At 45.8% G+C, this 22891-nt stretch overlaps 1 protein-coding gene across 9 annotated transcripts in view; it reads left to right on the forward strand.

Annotated features, from left to right (window-relative positions):
* The first annotated feature begins 3390 nt into the window (after positions 1-3390).
* The window catches only part of peak1 (pseudopodium-enriched atypical kinase 1), a 50099-nt gene continuing 30598 nt past the window's right edge, over positions 3391-22891 (forward strand). For 4 of the 9 annotated variants that reach the window (XM_027004032.2, XM_035535687.1, XM_035535711.1 and 1 more), the window contains exon 1: positions 3391-3561. The gene's annotated coding sequence lies outside the window, so the exon portion shown is untranslated. Of the gene's footprint in view, positions 3562-14913; positions 14979-15570; positions 15704-22891 lie in introns of all 9 variants that reach the window. The other 5 variants (XM_035535700.1, XM_035535704.1, XM_035535691.1 and 2 more) reach the window with 4 other exon arrangements.

Genomic DNA, 22891 nt, shown 5'->3' on the forward strand with positions numbered 1-22891 from the left:
CCCATTACATATTGTATTTTTTGTTTTAAGGATGGTTTTAGAACTTTTTATTTCCTTTGTATGAAATCATCATTTTGTATGTGTTAAAGGAAACTGGTTTAAACTGTAGTTAGTGTATTTGAGCTTTGCCCTCTTCTCTGTGCCAGCATTAAAGAACCCAAAAGTGCAGAAACACTGCAGTGACCAATAAATTACATTTTCAAATGGGATGTGTCTTTGTTATCCAGAATGAATGAGTTGTGCATTCATAAGGAATGAGAGTGCTGTGATGTGGTGCTCCCTCCTGTGGGTCCTGGGCTCTGGGTCCAGCCCGCTACAGGAGGGAGCCAGTGGTCTTCTTACTCTCTTCAGTTGACGGCACAGAAGTGCTGTTCTAATTCCCCATAGTGTTGCACACACTGGTCTTTGTAAATACGCCTTACAAAGCCGCTTGAAATTATTTAATTTGCAAGAGTATTCATAATTCATAATGTGCTTTATCTGTTTTATTCCAGACAGATTAAAATGGCATTTAATGATGAATTTAGAACATTTTTATACGTTTTGTATGCAAGTGGACACCTTTACATCACATTTTAAACAGCCAATTGTACTAATACTATAAACTATTTTGAGCAATCTGAACAATCTTCTAATAATGGTCTTTTCAAACAGTTGAAAGCCAATTATAACAGTTAACTAAAAACAAAATTTTGCCGACATGTAAACAGTATGGACAGGACTATAATTACATAATGTTTTCTTCTCAACATTTTGACAAGATTAGTAAGGGATTTCTAAGGTGACTGACTGTAGGAGGTGTTGGACTGTAAAACACAAGTGTTGACAGAATGCAATGATTGGGTCATACAGTCTATAGTTTACCATTCATTTGGCCCACTTCTATGATTCAAGCTGTGACACAGAGGAGATGAGTCAAATTTTTTAAAGCTGAAAAAATGTAAAGTCGATTCTCAAAATAACAATTTAACTGTCTTCAGTTTTTTCTCTCCTAAATCTAACTGGAGAGGTTCCCGTTAGTACCTGCAATAAAACTGAATGATGACCACAAGGATTCCTCCACATTTAGTACTACGTGCCACTCTTGGAAAGATTAAATTCTCATGTCCTGGACTGGAGACATGGAGACTTTGGTGGGCAGCATGATGTGACGAGACCACCATGCAAACGTGGCAATGGTTCCAGCAGCAGCAATGCCAGATCATGCAGATGTTGAAGAGGCAACTGGGTCACTTGGCTGCTGGCTCAGGGCGCTGGGTCAGCAAGGAGCTGCTCTGTCCACATATCATCTGACACTACGCTTGGTAGGGTAAATTCTCGGTCAATCTGCGTTTGTTTTCCAATGTGACTTTGAAAATCCAAAAATATTCCAGAGGAAAAATGTGTACATAAGTCTGGTGAAGAGAGCAGCTACAGTACAGAATGACCCCTCTATTATGATGCCTATTTCCTGTCCAGCAGCAGGACTTCCTATGGCTGCTGTGTGGTAGAGGTTTAATCCCATTCATGGATTGCCTGTGACCTCATATCCTCCTCCAGGTGGCTCCGGTTCCTCCTCCATCCTCCAGCTCTGGGAAGCCAGATGATGTTGAGAAGTGGAGGGCATATTCACCCTGAGGACTTCATGGAGAAATCTAGCTGTGTGGAACATCACACCTCTCCTTATCTTCCACTGTTTACTTACATGGACTACAGGATGTGAAGACCACCAGTCCCACCAGATCACCCTGCTTTGTGTGGACCTGTTGCTATATCGAGGCGAGAGAGAAGACAGAGGCAGGTCAAGAGGGAAAAAGTGAGAGGGACTCCAAGCTCACGATCACTTGCTCGTCAGGCCCATTCACTGGCTCCAGGCAGAGAGAGTGAGAAGCAGACTGGCCATGCAGGGGAACAAGCAAGGTATGCATCGAGTGTTTCCCAGCAGAGATGGTGAGAGGCTCAGTGAGGAAATGGAGATAGCAAGAGAGAGTGGCATTGGGAAGTGTGAGAGGGTTCAGGAGGATCAGAGGCTTGGTGGGTAGGAAGGATGTGTGAGTCAGGGTTTATGTGCACCACTGCTCATCCTGTGTCATGAGGCTCGCACCTGGACCCTGAACTTAAACATATGAGACAGAAGACCAAACATTACTCACTCCCAAAGATTGTACCCAGCTAGATTATTCAAATCACATTAGGTTTAATGGAGTCATTGAAGTACACCCCACTGCAATCAGAATCGTGTTATTCTCATCCTTACCAGTGTGTTCTATGTGATTAGAATCAATGCTTGTTTTTCATAAATTATTCATGTTTTCTCTCTGTACTCTAGACACACATTCTGGCTGCTATCTGTGCCTTTCAGCCAGTGGAATAAACATTTCCCTTTCATCATTGTGAATTACAGTCAGTACAAATGCTGAAAGATGATTAACATAATGCTATTGCACTGCGCAGCAACAGCATTCTATGAGTTCTCTGGGGGGAATAAGCAGTTTTCAAGAGAACAACTTCTGCTCATTCATCTCATATAGAAAATACGAATATATACTGCGCATTCTGGGTTCTGTAACAAGCAGCGGTTTAAACTTTGTTCGATGGAAGTTGCAGGCCTTCTCTTTTACAAAGACGCAGTAAATATATTCAATGGGAGCGCTACGTAGTCGCAAATCCGACGCACAAAGCAGAACGACTACCTCTTGTGGTGAGCAATATAAATCACGCTGCGCAACATTCCACAATGTTCGTTTGAAATTATGCGACTCATGATTCAGTCTGCTGTATCGTTCAGATAGTTTTCGTGTAGAGAATGCCTTTAATTTAGCACATCCTCTCTACTTTTTCAAAACGCAGGGTACGGACAATGGATGGATAGGAGAGCAGAATGAAGAATGTGCAGAAGAACCTCTCTCACATTGCTGTTCAGCGGAAACTGACTTGTCCACCGTTTTACCACATTATTAGAAGTTTTTATTTCCATAGTAGGTATACTCTGTGTCAATACAATTGAGAATAGCCTAACTTCAGCATTTTAGGTAACGTGAATCATGGTGAAAATTCCACAGTAAAATAAGCGTTTTGAGGCATATTTAATTTAATTAACTGGACTGCGATTTGCTGCTTTTTAGAATATATTATGACCCCAAACACTGGACATGGATGTAACACGGACTTTGAAAGCGCCCTTCCACATCCGTGTGTGGTCTTCTCTTTTTGTTATTCTAAAATCGATATCCACACGAGTTTGGTATAATAATCATAACATTTGAATGTTTACTATTGATTATTAAAAAAAAAAAAAAAAACTTGAGTAGAATAATGCGCGTTCCCGACATTCCAACATGAATTGCACTGCGAGACCGCCCAGCCCTTAGCTACGTATGCGCGCGCCCCCGCGTAGCGTTCATAGCGCTGGAGCTTTCACAGCGCGTAGTATGCGAGAGAAACGCGTGATCACAATTACTTAGCTGGCTACCATCAAAATACAAGTCGGAATCTGCATTTAGTTCAACAGTAACTTCGCGGTGTCAGGATAATGATCGATACGAATACAGAGGGTTGTGAAAGGAAACACGATACATAACGGTAAGGAGCAGAAAGTTCGCGATCTCTTCCAAGTTAGAGAGGTCTGGAATTCTCCTTCGCCTCTGTTCAGAAGTTTCAGTATAGATATGCTGTCAACACTAAATAGGCCTTTACTGCAATATCCCACTACCTTACGTTGGTTTGTGAATAAGTGATTTTCCAGGTCGTATATGTGTCGCAGTAGGTCGGCTTTGACATCGATTTCCTACCGCAAGGAAGCCTTCCTAAAACTTAAGACGTCGTACTGTTGCAGATAGTTGGGAGCGCGCTGCCTTTTGGCGTAGGAAAGAGTTAATGCGAAGCTCTACCATTCAAGACACAGAGAGGGTCTGCGCGGCATTTAGGACGCCGAAATGATGAGGACTTTCGAAACTGTTGCTGCCAATGCTTTGTGTCAGACGTGGCGAACCTTTATCGTCGTTATTACGGAAATATGCTTACTCGCGAAGGTTGCATTGCTGTTACACTGAAGCAGTAGTTGTCAGATATGCAGGCATACTTTGACGCCTCCTGATGCACCAAGTGACAATCTGGATTGATCATTCAAGCAACCTCGAAACAATGAATAAATAGTCTACATTCATCATCTGTCCAGGCTAATGGAAAAGACACTGTTCTGTATCTGTTGTGTATAATCAAAATAGAAATTAGATCATAACAGGATATAACACTATGCTGGTTTCTAATTATCAAAAGCAGTTCTTTCGTATTTGTTGCAGGGAAAGGTTACATGTGTTTTGTCAACAATTTTATAATTGTAATGGTATTGTTGTTGATTGCTTCGATCACAGCCAGTAGCTGTCAGTTATCATATGACAGATGATCCTTGTTTGGTGGTCTTTACTCTTACATCCTGAAGTTATTGCACTATAAAGGGATTTTACCAGACATATTTAAGTTTGCATTGCACCCCTGAAAGTTCCCCCCAAACCCCTCTGGAAACATTGTGGATCTGGCCATGAGAAAATCATTACTATAAGCTAATAACCTGCTTAATCATTATGTGAGTGGAGGTGTTATGGCAGGTCTAATTAATGGTTGAGTATTTACATCACTGCCATGTTACATGAAGGAAATTACCTGTTCTACCTAGACAGCAACAAAGCATGCTGCGCATCACATCCTTAATGTTCAGATGATGCTTTCAGAAGGCGTGCGTGTAGTCTGGAGTTCAGAAGACGTGGGCTCCATCCTCATCCTCCAGCCTCTCCATCTGCCTCTTCCTCTCTCTCCTTTCTACATCGCCTCCTCTTCTGTCTCCCTGTGTCTGTCATGAAGGTTAAAGTAAACCCACAACACCAAGTACTGTAATTGTTGAGGTAAAACGTACGTAGACGCAGACTGGGATGGTGTAAACGCACGTTGTATTGAACACCGTGATGCCTTGTTTTGAGTGTGTTAGGGGATTGTTATGTGACACCAGGCTGTTTGAACTTTCCTTGCCCTTCCTGGACCCTCTGCCCCCTCTCAAAGCCGCAGAACAGGTGTGACCCAGAGGCCTTGGGAGGGAAGTGTGCAAGTATGGTAGAGAGGGTGAAGGAGCATGCAAACGAGTGAACGTGGCCTCACACACTTACACAGGCACCCACGCACGCATGCGCACCGTAGTTTTCTAATGTACCATCTGAGGCAGAGAGGATCTAGATTTCCTTTCATGGTCAACAGTAGAATGAGGAAAGCATGGGACTTGGGCTTTTTAATGTATTTTATTTGTTAGATTTTTGATTCATTGATTGTCACATAATTTCTATTAAATCCAACCTTCTTGTTTTGCCACACATGGAGGGCAAAGGCTGTGCAGACGTTCTGTTATTTATTTATTTAATTTGGGGGGGGGGGGGCATTAGGTGGCTTCAGGAGAACACTAAAAAACATGTTAACGCCGAAACACTACATCCCTGTTCAGTGGTAGAGGAAAGTCTGAGTGTTATCAGATCCTAATTGCATGACACAGCTGGGATTCAGTCCCAGTTATAGGATACAACTGTACCAAGTCTGCGGCATCGGTGGTTTGTATAGAACATGCCAGAACCTGTGTGCTTACTGCATGAGGATGTCAACACTGTGGGTATATGTTTGTGTGTTTCTGATCATTTTAAGATGCCCGATTGCTCATTACAATTTCCACATGTGGGGCAGTGTACATTTATATAAACTGTTCTCCATTAGGCCAGCTGAGACTGCAGCACTCCATTGATTTTATAAACACATCTGAACTTGGTATGGAAATGTGATTCTAGTGGCATAGAGCTATTCATACAACCCGGGTCAGGGTTTGGGGGTTTCAAAGGGCTCTGTTCACGTCTCCACTCTATAACACTGTTGCGGAAGCAGCACCCACTAAAGTCAGACCTGTGTTTTCATTACTGCCTGACTGGACATTGAGAGCAGTAGATGACACATGCTAAACAGTTGAACTCCCCCCACCAAATGAAATTTTTTTTTCATGCAAATGTCACTGAAATTTGCCTGAAGTGAGCTAAAAGTGGGAGCTGCTTATGCTTGATTCTGGACGTATTCAGTAGCTTGAACTCAGCACGGTGTTGAATATTTTCAGCACTCCCGTCTGCCCCTGGCCTTTTTTTTAGGATATTTCTGCTGGCTCTGTGAGGGGCACAGGCTTTTCTAGATTTGGAAGTTTTGCATTCATTCCAATTTATCTTCTGAAAAGAGCCGAGCACATTCCGATGGTCCTAGTGCTGTTAAACCAGAGAAGTTTCCATTTTATTAATGTAATTTGAACTTAGGATTCCTGGTGGCTTGTAAAGATTTTCTTCTTACTCTTTTGTTGTCTTTATGTATGTCTTTCTCAACAGAGGCTTCATTCATTCACCTCTCTTTTGTGTGGAGTTCAATCATAATCCTGAAATAATAGGCAAAGAATACATGCTACGCTTATTATACTGTTCAGTGCTTGGGTTTGTGTTCTGTGAGTGATTCCCCCTGTTGTAAGAGATGGGGTTGCTTGGAATTAAAACTGCTGGTCTGTGATTTTCTTTAACGGAGGACAGGCAGTAGATGTAGTGGATCAGTATGCACTTAACTGTACTTTCTCCTCCATGCTTTATGAAAATTTCTAATTCATCTTAAGATATATTTACGAGAAAGTGATTTTGTTAGCATTAATGTGAACATTAGACATGTAGGGCAAGTTACAAATATGCACAAAGTATTCTTACTGTTCCCTGGGAAACTGGCAGATTTGGTTATGTGGATACCAGTTGGGGTATTGAACTGAATATGCCACTAGCCTGTTTTTTGTCCCTAGGCTACATTTTTTTCAAGGACTTTGGGTGTCTTCTTTCAGCTCTTGACAGCTGCAGCTTAGCTTTCCACCGTTTCAGGGCAAATTCAGGGTGTACATAACTGAGGTGTGTGTGTGTGTGTGTGTGTGTGCATGTGTGTGTGTGTGTGTGCGTAGAGGTCAGTGCAGCTACCTTTGTGGTAGATAGAGAAACTTTCTCAGGTATCTCACTTGCCCTCAGTGTGTAAATCATGTCTTTCTCAGGTCTTTATCCTTAGTGTGTAAATCATATGTCTTTCTTAGCCAGGTCTTTCTTGGTCCCCAGTCTGTAAATAATGTATTTCTCATCCATGTCTTTGTTTGTCCTCAGTGTATAAATCGTGTGTCTTTCTCAGCTAGGTCTTTGTTTTCTGTAACCTTGTGGCTGCCAGTAGGGGGTAAAGTTTGTGGCACTTCATCTGTATGGGAAAATTGACATTCTAAGAACCTTCACAGCACACAACAAAAGCTGGTTGTTAAATTCCAAAAAAAGAGAGAATCTTACAAATATTGTATGAAAAGTTTATTCACAACTCTCATATAAGGTATATGGCAGTGTATAGTACTTTTAGAATATTATACCTGCCATGATGAAAGAAAATTCCATTTGAGCTGTGGAAGTGGCAATTTGTTCTTATGAAGTGACAGCTACTCTTTTTAGTCGCTCTGCTCTGGGAAGCTGGGTAAAAATAGACAGAGCAGTCAGAACACACATGCACACACACATTCGCACGCACGCTCACACGCACGCTCACTCACTCTCTCTCTCTCTCTCTCTCTCTCTCTCTCTCTCTCTCTCTCTCTCTCTCTCTCTCTCTCTCTCTCTCTCTCTCTCTCTCTCTCTCTCTCTCTCTCTCTCTCTCTCTCTCTCTCTCTCTCAACACACACACACACACACACACACACACACACACACACACACACATCAGCACACGTGCACTCACATTGTTATATGAGAAACACTGGCATGCAGGAGTGGTCAAAGACAGACAGATACTCAGGACACCTGTTGGCATGTTATGGCAGGGTTTTGGCCGCAGGTGTTTACCATGTGATATGCATCTCCAACACCAGACCTTCACCCAATGCTGAAGTCAGGTTTAAGTATAGATGCAACACCACGGACAATAGCCTTGGACTGATAAATCATTTTATCGAATACTGCAATAATTTAAATCAGTGATGACATTAAGCAAGTTATTTTTCTGTTCCTTCCTGTTACATACCATTACCATGTCTCATTTGTTAATGGCTTCAGCCATTTGCTTTGCACAAACATGGTTTGCACAAATCCTACAATAGAAAGGACTGCGTTCAATTTTTGGCCACACAAATGCACCATGACCAACTACTTAACTACAGATATATATTTCACAAAATGGCACTTGAAAAGATTACATGTTTTCAGTCCGGCACAGAATGTTGGTGTATGTGCAAATGAAAGAAACTTTGGTATGTGTGACCTACTCTCCTGTAGAGAGTGAAAAAGCCTTATCCAGAAGAAGGATGTCAACGTGATATTAACAGTGTTACCTAAAATAAAAATGAAAAAATGATCATTGGTGTGAATGAAAAATGAAACCCTTGATCATTATAGCTCTAGGCTTCTCTCTGAACCAGTCTATGTTGATGATAAAAACATTACTGGGTAATTACCAGGGAACTAATATGTGAATCAAAATAAGTTTTGTTTAACATAGCATTGTTTCTTTTTAATTGTTGTTCTCTGTATTTTAATTCTCTTCCACAGAGATGCATCAGTTTACTTGCATAGCGACTACAAGAAAAGGGCAGAGGGGCTGAACTGGTTAAAGGCCCTGCAGGCCTTGCATTGAGTGGGACTGAGCTGAGTTTGCAACACAATATGGTTTATCACTAGAAATCTGGAGGGGATCATTGTTTCTCTAAATGTATGTTGTCTCCCAAGCCTATTAGACACATGCTCATACACCTAGCAGTGAGCACATGGGAGTTTTCGAGGTGATTGCTGTAGCAGGTTGACTACCCCCCCACCCCCACCCCAAAAAAGTATTTTTTTCCCTCCCACAAATTCTTCCACTTTTACTATTTACGGCAGGAATTCCCAAAGCGGCATCCTGCTCATCCAGACCAGACTTACTGCACGTTGCTAGGATGCTTCTCCAAATTTTTCTGCCCAAAGCATGTGGGTCTGACGGGTGGCTCGGGCAGGTCACCCTGCTGTCTGTCAAACTGAAACTCTGGGAACTGCAGAATTCTGGGAGCTGAGGTTTCCATGAAGAGATTTTGTAGACACGATCCAGGACGAGAAAGCAGGAAAACTTGGAAACATGAGTCACTGTTGTTGAAAGATTACACCAGATGGCATAAATGAATCGCTGAATCAATGAACTGGCATAATGAACATAGCTATGACATATATATCAAAGGTGTGTAGTAAAGTGTAGAATAGGCTACAGGTCTCGTTCTGCAAGTGAAACCACACTGCAGTAGGCTGTGGGTTTGCTGTCATTTAGCAGGGTTCTCAGACCCACTGCACTTAGTACACCAGGATGACATCCCAAATTGATCTCATCCTTAAGCCTGTCTCTTGGCACCATTTCATCATTACTCCCCTTTTGAAACAGGTTACAGAAACCTGTCTAATAAACACCTCCCTGTCTCTCTGGACCCTGTCTCACTGTAAACCTCTGTCTGTTTGACATCTGTCTCACTGTGTTTCACCCCTGTCTCTCACTGCTAGCAAATCCTATCCCATTAGTCTCAATGAACACTGCTATGATGAGGTTTTTGTTTATTTTTCCCTAAGGTGAATGCTTTTGATCTCTCAACCCTGCCCAGGCAGACATGCTGCATAGCGGAGAGATGAATTCAGTCTTACTGATGGCATTGTGTGTAGGTGAATTGAAGTCTCCAGAGAAGTTTCTTTGTCTCGCCTTCCTCCTCTGTCTCCGAGTCACATTTTGTCAAGCTCAGAGCTTTTGGATGCTTCAGAGAGTGCGCTGATTTAAATGAAGAGAAGCGAGTAAAACGGTCAGAGTTCAGTAATGAAGTCAGGGTGACACGACCGCTAGCTGTGGGTTCTGTAGGAGACAGTGGGGAGCTTAAACCACACTGTGATAGGCATTCAGAATGGGCTTCGTCAAGATTTGGACATTCAAGTCATAGTCAACTTGTCATTCCTTCTCAGTACAGACATTTTGATGAACAAAATATAATTTCTCCAGTGCACATGGTTACATTTGACATGAAAGCAGAAGATGACCACGCTATTCATGGCTTGTTTGTCTTATCAAACATCTAAGCATCTTAGATTCGGAGGGAGGGGCTTTGGAGGCGGGGCTTGAGATGTGGGGGTGGGGTCCTGGAGGTTGTACTCGTACAAAGTCCACTCTCTTCTCAATCCTGCCAATAGCAGCTTTAAGCACAAGGCAATAGAATACGTGGTAGACCATGGGTAAAAGGGTGGGTAGATGTCTATATGATTTAATGCAGGTTTATCCTAAACGTTATGTGATGAATAGCTCCATCAATATTGTAGCATGGGCCTTTATTCAAACATTTAAGGTCCATTCACTCAGTTAATCATTAAATATAAAAGGAATATAAAATAGGAAGTGCTGCCAGTTTCAGTTTGAGTATCACTTTAATGGGCTTTACGGGCAGCTGACAAGCAAAGCGAAGGTATGGCAACAATATAGTTTTTCACCCTCATATGTGTTGTCCACCAAAACAAGTGAGCAGAAACAAATTAGAATGACATAAGGACAGACTATATAATCTAGAATGGTCTTAAATCATTTCATTTTAAAATGCCATATTGTGTATTAAGATTGACTGACTACTTTTTTTACACAAGAGTTTCTCCCACTTCCTCCTTAGTTGAAAAAAAGTTACTTTTGCATGATGGTTTTAGGAAACAGTCTGAGGACAGAGTAATGGAGCGGAGTGTGTAGTTTCCACTCTAAAAGCCAGCTCACCAGCCTCAGACTGGGCTGGAGGTGGGATCTGGTGGGTGTGTGTGTGTGTGTGTGTGTGTGTGTGTGTGTGTGTGTGTGTGTGTGGTTGGGGAGGGGTTAGGAGGGTTTACATGACGCCTGTGTATTATAAGCAAGTGCTACGTAATGGCAACAGATATGGAGAGAGCATGAGTAAGAGAATGAGGGAGGGTGTAGGTGGTTAACAGGTCATGTGTGGTTGTGGGCTCACATCCACTGTTGGCAAGGCAACAGTGTTGGGCTGCAGGGAGAGGTGAGAGTAGGGGAAAACGACTCCAGCTCTGGGATGTGTGTGGTGTGGGGGTGTGTATGTGGTAGTGGGTGTGTGTTGGCTGTAGTTAGCTGTAAACTGTACCCTGTCGTTTTCTTCCACTAACCGAATACTCTCAGAAATGTTGAAAGTGGATCTAATAATGAAATTTATCATACCGCTTACCATGGGTGAGACAGCTCATGCCTGTGGCTTCCCACTCTTGATTTCCATGTATCTGTTGTGTTCTATATGAGGGCATTAGCAGGAGGGCACAGGCATGTGCTGAGCAATATGAGTATGTACGAGACTATGTACATCTTAATAGAGCTCGTTACGTTAGTCTGTGGGCTAGTGTTGTGGTACGTGTGGGCCTGAATCAGAGGGCTGGGATGAGACACTGGGTTCCAGTTTCCAGCCTCCAGTTTACCATGTCTCCAGTGATGTTTGTTCTGGCACCTGCTGGCACGCAGGCATTCCGCAGACAAACCAGCATCTTTTGAACGCTAATGCGTTCAGATGAGTCCTATCAAAATTCCAGGCAAAATCAGGCCCCTTCCTCCATGCTGAGAGGGAAAATGCTGAGTCAGTAAGTTGATGGTTCGAGCAGGAAGTAGCTCAGAGGAGCTCTGTCCCGTGGCCTTCAGATATCTTCTCAGGATCCTGGCTCTGTGTGTCTGTGTCTGTGTGTGTGCGTGTGTGTGTGTGGGGGGGGGTGCTCAATAATTTGGTCTGACTTAAGTTTCCTTATTTGACTGAACAGGTGGGGTTTGGCATTGGTAAGCACAAGCATGTGGTGTGTGTGTGTGTGTGTGTGTGTGTGTGTGTGTGTGTGTGTGTGTGTCTTGGCTCAGCTCCAGCCATGTAATACCCAAGTGTTCCTGCTGTCTCCAGCCCCTGCAAGCTGACCAGGCTCACTGTCCCCAAGGGCTCCTTAAGTGCTCAGGAACATGGTCAAAGTGGAACTGGCTCAGACATCCAGAAATCATTCATCTCGAGCTCAATAAACAAAGTCCATTACAGCTGAAATCCAAATCTGAACTTTAAAAAGAAAAACTGTTAATTGAAGTGGCTGCATAATTACCAAAGCTCCCCATGGAGATCATGCAGTAATTACTATCTACCCAGAGTTCCCTCTGTAATGCCTGAGCGCAGGTACTTGCTGCATTTCAGTGGAGGTTGAAACAGTGGTGTATCAGCCTCAGTAGGGGTTTCTACTGTATCAGCTCAGGAATCACTGCAAACTACATTACCCAACATACCCTGTAGCCCACGTGTTCTGGGAGTAGATTGGTTGGACACACTTCTAACAGGTTTCATATGTGATGGTTCAGTTCTCTCCAAACTGTGCAACAGTTCCTCTCAGTGCAGTGTAATTGGCTATATGCCAGTATTTACATTAGCATTCTCCTTTTCCATGAGAGGTTGGCAAGCCTACCTATGGTAGAACTCCCCTGCCTTATTCATCTTTAAATAATGTTTTTGGTGTTTGTAATTATCACTACACTATCACTAAATGCCATAAACATAAATGTAAACTACTGTATATTCATTATATCAGTGAATCGTTCTACTCTATTATAATAGTTTTAAACACCAGAAAGCATTAAGAAAATTTGATGAACTTGAATGTACATTGGCAATGCAAATGTAGGCTAATAATATTTGTCATGCCAGTAAATGTATCTCTGAAATAAAGAGAGAGGGGACTGAGTGAGTGAGAAAGACAGACAGAAAAAGAGACATGGTGATGCAGTGGAACAGACTTCTAAAGCTCTCCTCTGCTCATAGGGAACATCAGGTGTAACTATAGTAAGTGATGTAAGATGCTCACTTGGTGTATGATGTCATCACTGTGGCACTTTTTCCACTTGGCTTTCCAGCAGAAAAACCGGTGACATCATGAATAGTCTGGGCTAGCTGCATGACGCCTCCTAAACTCCCCCCCCCCCCCCCCCCCCCCCCCGTCAAATCACCACGGAGACAGTGTGCCCTCATGTTTATAGAAGCAGGACTAGTATTGGCCGGTGCCCCGCAGGGCTGCCGGTTTCTGGGAGACCCTGCTTTCTGTGGCCCTGTTCCATCGCACCACCCCCTGCTGCTCCACCCCTCCACCACTCACTCACACTGCTACACATCCCCTGGCAGTCCGATTCGCTACATTAAACCCACGCTAGCTGTGATGGTGCAGACCAGGCTAACGGTACGAGGCTGTGTGAGTAATGCGGTGTGATGTGTTGCTCTGGTGAGCCCTTACCCCTCAGGCAAAGAGACTGTTTCTCCTAATCGCTCCAAAGATGCCAAAGTTTGTAAAGGTCAGAGTGAACTTCAGGCAGCCGCGCTGGGAGCTGGGCTTGGTGCTGGGTCTGTCTGTGTGTGTGTCTGTGTGTCTGTGTGTCTGTGTGTCTGTGTGTGTGTGTGTGTGTGTGTGTGTGTGTGTGTGTGTGTGTCTGTGTGTCTGTGTGTGTGTGTGTGCGCACATGCGCGCACATGCAGCAACAGCCGCCAGATAGGAACATACTGAGACAAGCAGTCGGACTCCCCTGAGTGTGTTGAGAATGAAAACCAGAGAGGCAAGGGGCCAAATTCATACAGCTGACTAGCTATATGTGAACAAACTAGCAAATTAGGCAAATCTTCACCATTTTTGCCTGTGTGGGACCGGCAAGGCAGCGAGGGAATGTGAGCTCAGTGGGCGGTGTTTATTGCTCTGTACTTCCTGTGAGGCTCTCGGCTAATAGGGGAGGGAGAGAGAGAGAGCCCCTCCTTTCCTGTTGGTTTCCGCAAATCACTGTAAGCAGGGGGATCATGAAAGAGAAGGCACAGGAGACGAGCTTGAAAGAGACTCCTGTTCAGAGGAGCTGAAAACGATTCGAGTAATCGAAGTTAAAATTAAAGACAAAGTGGAATGAATCTCTCAATTGTGTGTGTGTGTGTGTGTGTGTGTGTGTGTGTGTGTGTGTGTGTGTGTGTGTGTGTGTGTGTGTGTGTGTTGATGGGGGATTGTGGGTGCGGGGGAGGGGCTTAGAGTGGCATTCCAGCAGTGGTACCAACTTCTACCAAACACTGACCTCGTTAAACTTTCGCACCGTAACAAACATCTCTACCCTCCTCGCTCAACCTGTGGTCTCCAGCAGCTGCCCTACGGGGCAGTGGGTGAGGCCGTGGCGTGTGCAGGGGAGAGGTCTTCACCACAGGCTCTTAAAGAGTGGAGATGAGCAACAGCAGAGTAAACACTCTCTCACGCACTGGGAGGCGAGAAACGAAGCCCTTATATAGCACTGATTCCTCTCTCCCTCAATCTCTCTCATGTCCCCCCCACTTATATGTGTGAGGGGCGTGTTCTGGATTACGGTGAGTGGAGGAAGCTCTGTTCTGACTGAGGTCCTGGCATCGGTTAACCTCTGCACCATGACTCATAAGTTTTAAAGAAACATGATTTAGCAGATGTGAGGCCAGAAAGAGGCAAGCAGAGCGTCCGGCGCCGGCCGGGACTCTCCACACGGCAAGAGGGGGGCATGGTGGGGCGATTTTAGGTATCGGACCGGGCTTTAAGGATTTACTCCTGTTCCACACTTTTCTGTAATGGTTTTTCAGGGATGGTAAACAGGGCTGTGTCAGGCCCCACACACCCCCTCCTCTGAGCCAAGAGCTTTCTGTCTCCAGTCCATATGAGGACACAGACAAGGGTCTGGTACAAGTGCCAGTGTTCTCTCACATTCCACTCTTCTCTCTCTCTCCCTCCCTGTGTTTCTGTCCCTCTTGCTCACCCTCGCTCTCTCTCTCTTTCTCTCTCTTTCTCTCTCTTTCTCTCTCTCTCTCTCTCTCTCTCTCTCTCTCAGCTCATGGCTCCCCTCCTGCAGTGGGCTGTGCTCAGTTGTGGCCCTCAGCACTGACCAACTCCCAGGTGAGGACATGACGGGTGGGAGCATGCCACTCTGGGTGTGTGCGCAAGTAGGAAGTTTTCCGCAGGATTCGCACTCAGGGTCGTCTGGGAGGTCAGGGATGCAATGTGGGAAATAATTCCAACACCGGAAAAGTATCCGAGAGCAAACAAACAGTGCGTATGGAGGAATTCTCTCTGGCGCAGGGGCACAAGAGCCGGGAGCAGGAATGGGATGTGAGAGAGCTTAAAGTGCGTCTCCCACGGCAACACAGCCATGGATGTGGACGTGATGACATGCTCGGACATGTTGCAGGGAGTGGAACTCTGTAGTTCACTTCTCTATGTTGCAGCCTACTGAAGCATCATTTAAACTAAAGCTGTTCTCTTAACTTTATATAGACATGTCTGGATCTCTGATTCTTTTTAACTGAATGTTAGGAAGAGGCTTTAAGGCTCTTTGCACTTGCTTGGAACATTTTTAGATTGTCAGGATGGTGGGAAAATTCAGAACTATAAGACTGCAAGTTATTTGATATGTTCTATTGATATGCACTGATATCTGTTCTCTTTCTGTCTCTTTCTCTCTTTCTTTCCCACCGCTTGCTTTTTCCAGATGCCCCCGTTTATCTCTGGAAGAGTTTAGGGGTGAATTTTTCTCTTTGACATAATTGGACGGGATGCTGATTGTTGATAAGTGAGGTCATTATGATCAAATTGCTCAGCAAACTCAGGAATGCAGCAATGAGGTGTATTTTCTTAAAGCCACATCCTATTAATGCGCACGCACACACACACACACACACCACACACACTGGTCCAAAGACACAAGGGAGAGAGAGACTGAGGTGGAGTAGTGCACACATGAATGGTGGACTGATTAATTAGCTCTCCCTCACCCAGTGAGAGGGAGGGGTGGGTGTTCTCATCCATTTTGCTATGATTGATTCAGGAACACCTCCTCCCTTCCGCTCTCTCTCTCTCTCTCTCTCTCTCTCTCTCTCTCTCTTTTTCATTCTATATCTCTCCCTCTCTTCCCCTCTCATTCCCATTCATACACCAGATTTTGGCAGTGCTAACGCACTTTTTTCTCTCTCCAGACCTCCATATCTCGCTCTCCTCTCTAGTACAGTGTAATCTGATGTTTACACCACTGTGCAGTGCTGCCCAGTGCAGGCTCTTCTGTAGTTAGCCCTCCAGATCTGTGGTGCCTTGTGGGCTCTTCCATGGTCAGCCCAGCAGGTCTGTGGTGCCTTGCAGGGTCTTCCATGGTGATCAGCAACACCTCCACGTCCTGCCCAGTACCCACCTCTGCCCCTGTAGCAGTCTCTGAGCTGAATGGCCTGCTTTGTTGCTGTATTTGTATTCTGGACTTGACTGTGTCAAGCCCCTCTGGTGTGAGTGGCCCTGAGAGCTGCACCTGCTCCCCTCCATGAGCACCAGACCTTATTGGAGACGCGCGCGCACACACACACACACAGAGCAGAGCAAGGACACTGTCTGATAGTCATTGATTTAGAATTTAGAATTAGTTTTCGAGCTCATATGTATTCCCCGAAATCCTGCTCATCCCAGCCTTGCTGTGGATGAAGATGTGGGGGAGGTGGTCCGGGTCAGCGCTTTTGGGGTGGAACCCAACTACAACCCCTAGCTGAGCCTTAACATGTCCTGCTCCTTACTAAATGCAAGGGCAGGGAGTACACAGGCCTTCTCCACAGACAGATTATGCGTGAGCTGAAACTAAATTGTAAGATCAGCAGAGGTATTCAGTCAAAGGTCTTAATATTAATCTGTGAATAGACTACTGTCTATAAGTCCACCATGTTTCATCATCTTTGTCCTCTACGTCTGTGTGTGTTTGTGTGTGTGTGTGGGGGGGGGCACACATGCTTATCTGTGTGTGGGTATGTTCTAAATGCTAATGTGAGCTTCGTTTGTTTGTTACAATCACAATTTTTGGTCACCGTTGATGAACTGTGTACTTTCATAAACATGTTTCTTATCAGCAAAGTATTTTTAGAGAAGATTGTCCTGTTGTATATCCATAGGAATGAAGTGCTAGAAGAAGAAAAAATCCATCACTGGGATAAATAATTACTTTTCTAATTTGACCATGAAAAGCTGCCTATGTAATTAGGTCTCTCTTCGTTTGACAGCAGAGAAGACGACAAGGCACTGTTAGCCAGGGCCTTTCCTTTTCCAAAACTGCAATGCAGTGATGTCCAGAAGTGGGACTCGTGGACCAGGTTACTGTAGCTCCAGCGTGTCTCACCAGCAGTGTTGGCCTTTATTCCTCACATGACTAATGGTATCGTTACCTGATGTGAGGCCTGAGGCCTCGTTTCTTTGGGGTCACCCCCCCCTCCACTCTCTTTGCTGGGCTTTGCTGAGGCCAGTTAGGGTTACAGAAAGGGTCTGGACTATGAATCATGGTGATGGAAACGGGTGGTTCATACATGCAGAAACTTAATCCCCAGCTGAAAGGGAGGTGGGCTAAAACGATGGAGGAAAAGCATATGAAGGCTTTAAGGTAGACGTGGTAGTGACTGGTGCCATGAGCATTCTGTATCTATTTCTGTCGTGTGGAGATGTTTCTTGACTAAGGTTCATTCCATTCAGCTGCTAACAAGACCTTGCTGTCTCAGTGTTGTCTGTGTTGTGCCAGTGTGGAATGTAAGCACTGGGAAAGGAAGTTCTAGAATGTGTTATTTTCTGTAAGCAGGTTATTGCTGGATGGATGCACTTAAGACTCATGGGGAGGGGGGGGTTGTGCGTGCGTGCGTGCATGTGTGTGGGCTGCAGACCAGAGATCTCATATAGATATTGAATGACTAAGTGGCAGCTAAAAGGTCAGGCCCCCCCCCCTCCCTGCCTCTCCCTCTCCCTCCTTCTCTCTCAGTAAGGTATGACTGATGCTCAGACAGAGCTCACTGGTCAGTGAGACTATATGAACGCAATGCACATGCGCGTGAGCATGTGCTTTTGGCTTCCTGTGTTTGCATGTGTGTCTTCTCCAAGCAACCACAGCCTCTGAGCTCTCCCAATATTTGCTCATATCAGCTCACTGAGCATGCTCAGATCAATGGGGCACCCGGAGCTCACCCATTGTGACCCTGAAGACTTTAAACCTGTAAATTGTAAATGCCCTGCCGTCACTGGTTCCGCTCTGGTAGACTGCATGTTGTTTCAGCTGTGCTGCCAGATGCAGTGAACCTGCAAGTACCAGATCAAATGGTTGGCAGCAGCCCCGAGCCCCTGTCTGAGAGCTCTGATAGACAACCATCAGAGCAGGAAGAGCGGAGGGGCCTCGGCAGCCTAAGACATACAACATACCCCGCAGGAGCCGAGAGGAGCACCTGCTGCGCTCCCGTCTTCGGGGAGTGTGGGATGTTTGCTTTGTCTTCCTCCTGTCTCTCGAGCTTTGGCTGAGCCCTCCGTGTGCACCTCTGTTTTCCTGTTAGAGCCTGTTACCTAGCAACCGCCATGTCATTGTGTTGGAGGTCCTGTGTGCACCTTCTCTTCATGGCAAATCAGATCTGTGAGGGTATGTGTTTGTGGGTGAGTAAGGGAGACTGTGTGTGATGGTGTGTGTGTGTGATGGTGTGTGGGTGAGCGAGACAGACACAGAGATGATGTTGGTGCTGTACTCCGGGTGAGAAATGCTGGTGTGATTGGCATGATAAGTCTCACCAGGAGTGATGCCGAAACACATATGCTCAGCCATGCCTACTGTGATCAGTGTGACGAGAGAGGGCGAGAGAGACAGACAAGCAAAGAGGGAGAAATGATGCTCAGTCTATAGTGGCATTTATAGAGTGTGTGTGTGTGTGTGTGTGTGTGTGTGTGTGTGTGTGTGTGTGTGTGTGTGTGTGTGTGTGTGTGTGTGCACGCATGCATGCATGTGTGTGGGTATATGATTTCAGCTCCAGGAAGGCATTTGAGTTATTGAAGGCATGCCAAGTAAAATTGCTGTGACTTTTTCAAAAGATTCCCAGGAGAACTCATTTTCTTATTCCAAAAGTTTGACTCATGAATTCCAGCAGTGTGAGTATTTATGGCACTTTACTGCCACACTTTACTGAGTGCATGTATATGGCATTTAACATTTTATTTTTTATTTTTTTGTCCCATTTACACAGAACATAAGCCATTTCTCTCACCTCACCCATTTAGATCTCAACACTGAAATTGCTTTCCATCCCCACACATTGCTGAAGGTCCAATTCCGAGCGTATAAAGCACTAATGACACTGGGCTGTAAACAATAGTGCCATTCCACTCCCAGAGTGAGTGACCTGCCTCCATTTCCCCATTACCCTCGACAGCCCTGTTTACTCTTAGAAATCACCTCCCATGGCCCTAAATACAGAGTGAGGGAGGGGAGGATGAAGACATGGGACATGGGAGTAGAGAGGAGGAGAGTCAGAGAAGGCAAGGATATGGTGAGGAAGATGATATTGGTTATGTAACCCTCATATGTGGAGGCCACCTCCTGTTGTGAAAGGATGCTTGTGTGCATGTGTATTCACCCTTATGCGCGCGCGTGTGTGCGCGTGTGTGTGCGTGTGTGTGTGCGTGTGTGTGTGCGTGTGTGTGTGCGTGTGTGTGTGCGTGTGTGTGTGTGTGCGTGTGTGTGTGCGTGTGTGTGCGCGCGTGTGTGCGCGTGTGTGTGCGCGCGTGTGTGTGCGCGCGTGTGTGTGCGCGTGTGTGTGCGCGTGTGCGCGCGTGTGTGCAAACATGAACATTATGTTCTCATTCTCATTCAGACCCAAAGGAAAAGCAGCTTTGATCTCTCATTCACTAAAGGAATCTATTCAGGGCAGAGACAGTTGCAAATCTCATTTGTTTTCTGGGAAAGAAAGAGTGCATGGAGATCTCACTTTAGCTTTTAACAAGCCATTAACTGGGCGGCTCGGCTGTTTCGTGGTTGTTCTGCACTGTGCTGACGTTGTGCAGTAAGACCCTGTCCAGGAGAACGCTGTGACCACTAGCTCAGTAAGGGAAAGATGTATAAAATCAAGATTTACCTAAATGGTTTATTTAGCACTGCTTCTCTCTTACTCCAGCCCTCTTCTTCTCTCCCTGCCTCTCTCCCAGTCTCTCTGTCTTTCTCTTGCTCGCTGTCTCTCTGTTTGTTTCTCTTTCTGTCTCTCTCTCAGCAGACCTCATTTACAGCTTTGCTTCCTGCTCCCCCCATCTTTCTCTCAGCTAACCTTTTGAGATCGTTACGCGAGAAGTTTTTGCGAACGTGAATGAATTATGACGCTTGATTTTATTTTCCTGTCATCCTCTCTGTTTAATCAACTTATGGAGTGGGAGGTTTGACTTGCGGCGTGTGATGATGAGAAATGAGTTAATTAGAGCCTTCCACTGCCATAAGAGGGAAGCAATTAGGCGCACTTGTGTCGAATACGCCGAGCAGATAGGCCTTCGTGGCGGTTTGTCTTCATTTTCTGGAGAGATGTGCTCTATAATTCCCCGGGGAATGGCTTGGTCTTTATAACTCCCCAGCGCTGTCAGTGCCATTGGCGTCCTGCAAGTTCGACTACCTTTGCAACACAGGCGGCTTTCGGCATCCCCAAGACACGTCTGAACACTGCTGTAGTTGAATTATTATTGATGTGGCTCAGTGGAACCCTATGGAGCGTGACAGCGTGCTGGGGTAGGAATCCTGGTAGGCTAACCGGCGCGGTTGGCTCCATCCGAACTAGGAGCGACGAACAGCAGCTTCCTCTAATCGTGGCCCAGCACGATTGGTCAGGAAAGCCATCGAGCTCGTGCAGTGTCTGTGATGGGCAGGTAAGCCGTAGCGCTCGGGCAGTGTCCCATCCGTGTTTAACGGTGATGGGTGTGCACTTTACCAGACAGCAGAGCATTAGCTCGGAGTGGTGGTATAACCTCGGAGGCGAGGTTATACATCCAGATGTGGCGAAACGGGGTTGGGTTGGATATCAGGGAAATTAGGAAAGATGAATGCAATTTTGAGGGTGTGTGTTTGCTTGAGGTTGCCATAGCAACTAGGCTGGTGGTTTTGAGTGCAGTTTATATTAGCCTATTACCAGCACAATCAGTATGTACACACACACACACACACACACACACACGCACACGCGCACGCACACAGTCTCTCTCTTCTCATCTCTCTCTCACAGTGTTACACAGTCTATGTCGGTTCATTTTTCAGGGGATTTTAATACATGTGTGTTCATGAAAGACTTTAATATGTGTGTGTATATGTATTGGTATGTGACCGAGTAAGAGAGACGCGGGAGATGTGTAGTCTCCCAGATCGAGTAAGAGAGACGCGGGGGACGTGTAGTCTCCCAGATCGAGTAAGAGAGACGCGGGGGACGTGTAGTCTCCCAGATCGAGTAAGAGAGACGCGGGGGACGTGTAGTCTCCCAGATCAAGTAAGAGAGACGCGGGGGGACGTGTAGTCTCCCAGATCGAGTAAGAGAGACGCGGGGGGACGTGTAGTCTCCCAGATCGAGTAAGAGAGACGCGGGGGGACGTGTAGTCTCCCAGATCGAGTAAGAGAGACGCAGGGGGACGTGTAGTCTCCCAGATCGAGTAAGAGAGACGCGGGGGACGTGTAGTCTCCCAGATCGAGTAAGAGAGACGCGGGGGACGTGTAGTCTCCCAGATCGAGTAAGAGAGACGCGGGGGACGTGTAGTCTCCCAGATCGAGTAAGAGAGACGCGGGGGACGTGTAGTCTCCCAGATCGAGTAAGAGAGACGCGGGGGACGTGTAGTCTCCCAGATCGAGTAAGAGAGACGCGGGGGACGTGTAGTCTCCCAGATCGAGTAAGAGAGACGCGGGGGACGTGTAGTCTCCCAGATCGAGTAAGAGAGACGCGGGGGACGTGTAGTCTCCCAGATCGAGTAAGAGAGACACGGGGGACGTGTAGTCTCCCAGATCGAGTAAGAGAGACGCGGGAGACGTATAGTCTCCCAGACTGAGTAAGAGAGGGGACATGTAGTCTCCCAGACTGAGTAAGAGAGGGGACATGTAGTCTCCCAGGCAGGTGCACCCTTAAACTCTGAAGCACAGCCAGAGAGGAATGGCTGGCACCACTACACACTGTTCCAGCAGGCTGTAGTGATGACCTGCACCGATCACTTCAGTATCGGCCAGGACGTTCCTAGTGCATGGTGGTGTTCCATCTGCCTTTAGAACATTTGCCAGCCCTTTATAGCAGCTTGTAAGATTAAAAAAATCTTTTTTTTACGTCATCTGTCTTCACAAAGAGAGCATGCAATCTCCAGCACGTGTTCAGGGCTGCTCTCCCATGAGAAGGTCTCTCGAGGAGTCCTGAGGCGACGACTGCCTGCTTCAGAGCACCCCATCGAGGGACGGATGCTCACGTGTCCTCTGGATTGGATTAACGTATTAGTGCATGCCAGCGGTACTGTAGGGACATGTTAATGCCTCCCCAGCTCACAGCCTGCTTGAGAGGGTTTGCACCCTCCTGACCCGGAACAGGCACAGGCTTACTTGGGTTTAGTTTATATAAGCAGAGATGATCCTGAAATGTTCCCCCCAAGCTGGTCATAGTACATGAAAGGGCATTCGATTTCATATCAGGTGCCCTGTAGTATGGCTTTCTGTCACTTGCACACACAGTGCATGTAACATAGATGCCCCAAATCCATCTCTCCTCTCTACTGAAAGACCGAAGGAGTGGCAGGTTTCGTTTGAGGGGTTTTTACGTAGCCATCAGGGCAACAAGGTTCATCTTGCTCACGTTGCTTCTCTGTTATTGTGGGGGAGAAACGTATGTGAAAACAAATTCTGCCCTTATTTAGCGACTGCCGAGTGTAAAATGTGAGTAATCTCATCTGAATGACTCATTACAATGAGAATTGTGATCATGCTCAAGTGTCTGTAGGTTCAGGGTTTTGTGTGTGTTTTGTGTTTGCACGTGTGTGTGTGTGTG

Source organism: Electrophorus electricus, chromosome 2 (genome assembly GCF_013358815.1).
Source record: "Electrophorus electricus isolate fEleEle1 chromosome 2, fEleEle1.pri, whole genome shotgun sequence".
NCBI classification, from domain to species: Eukaryota; Metazoa; Chordata; class Actinopteri; order Gymnotiformes; family Gymnotidae; genus Electrophorus; species Electrophorus electricus.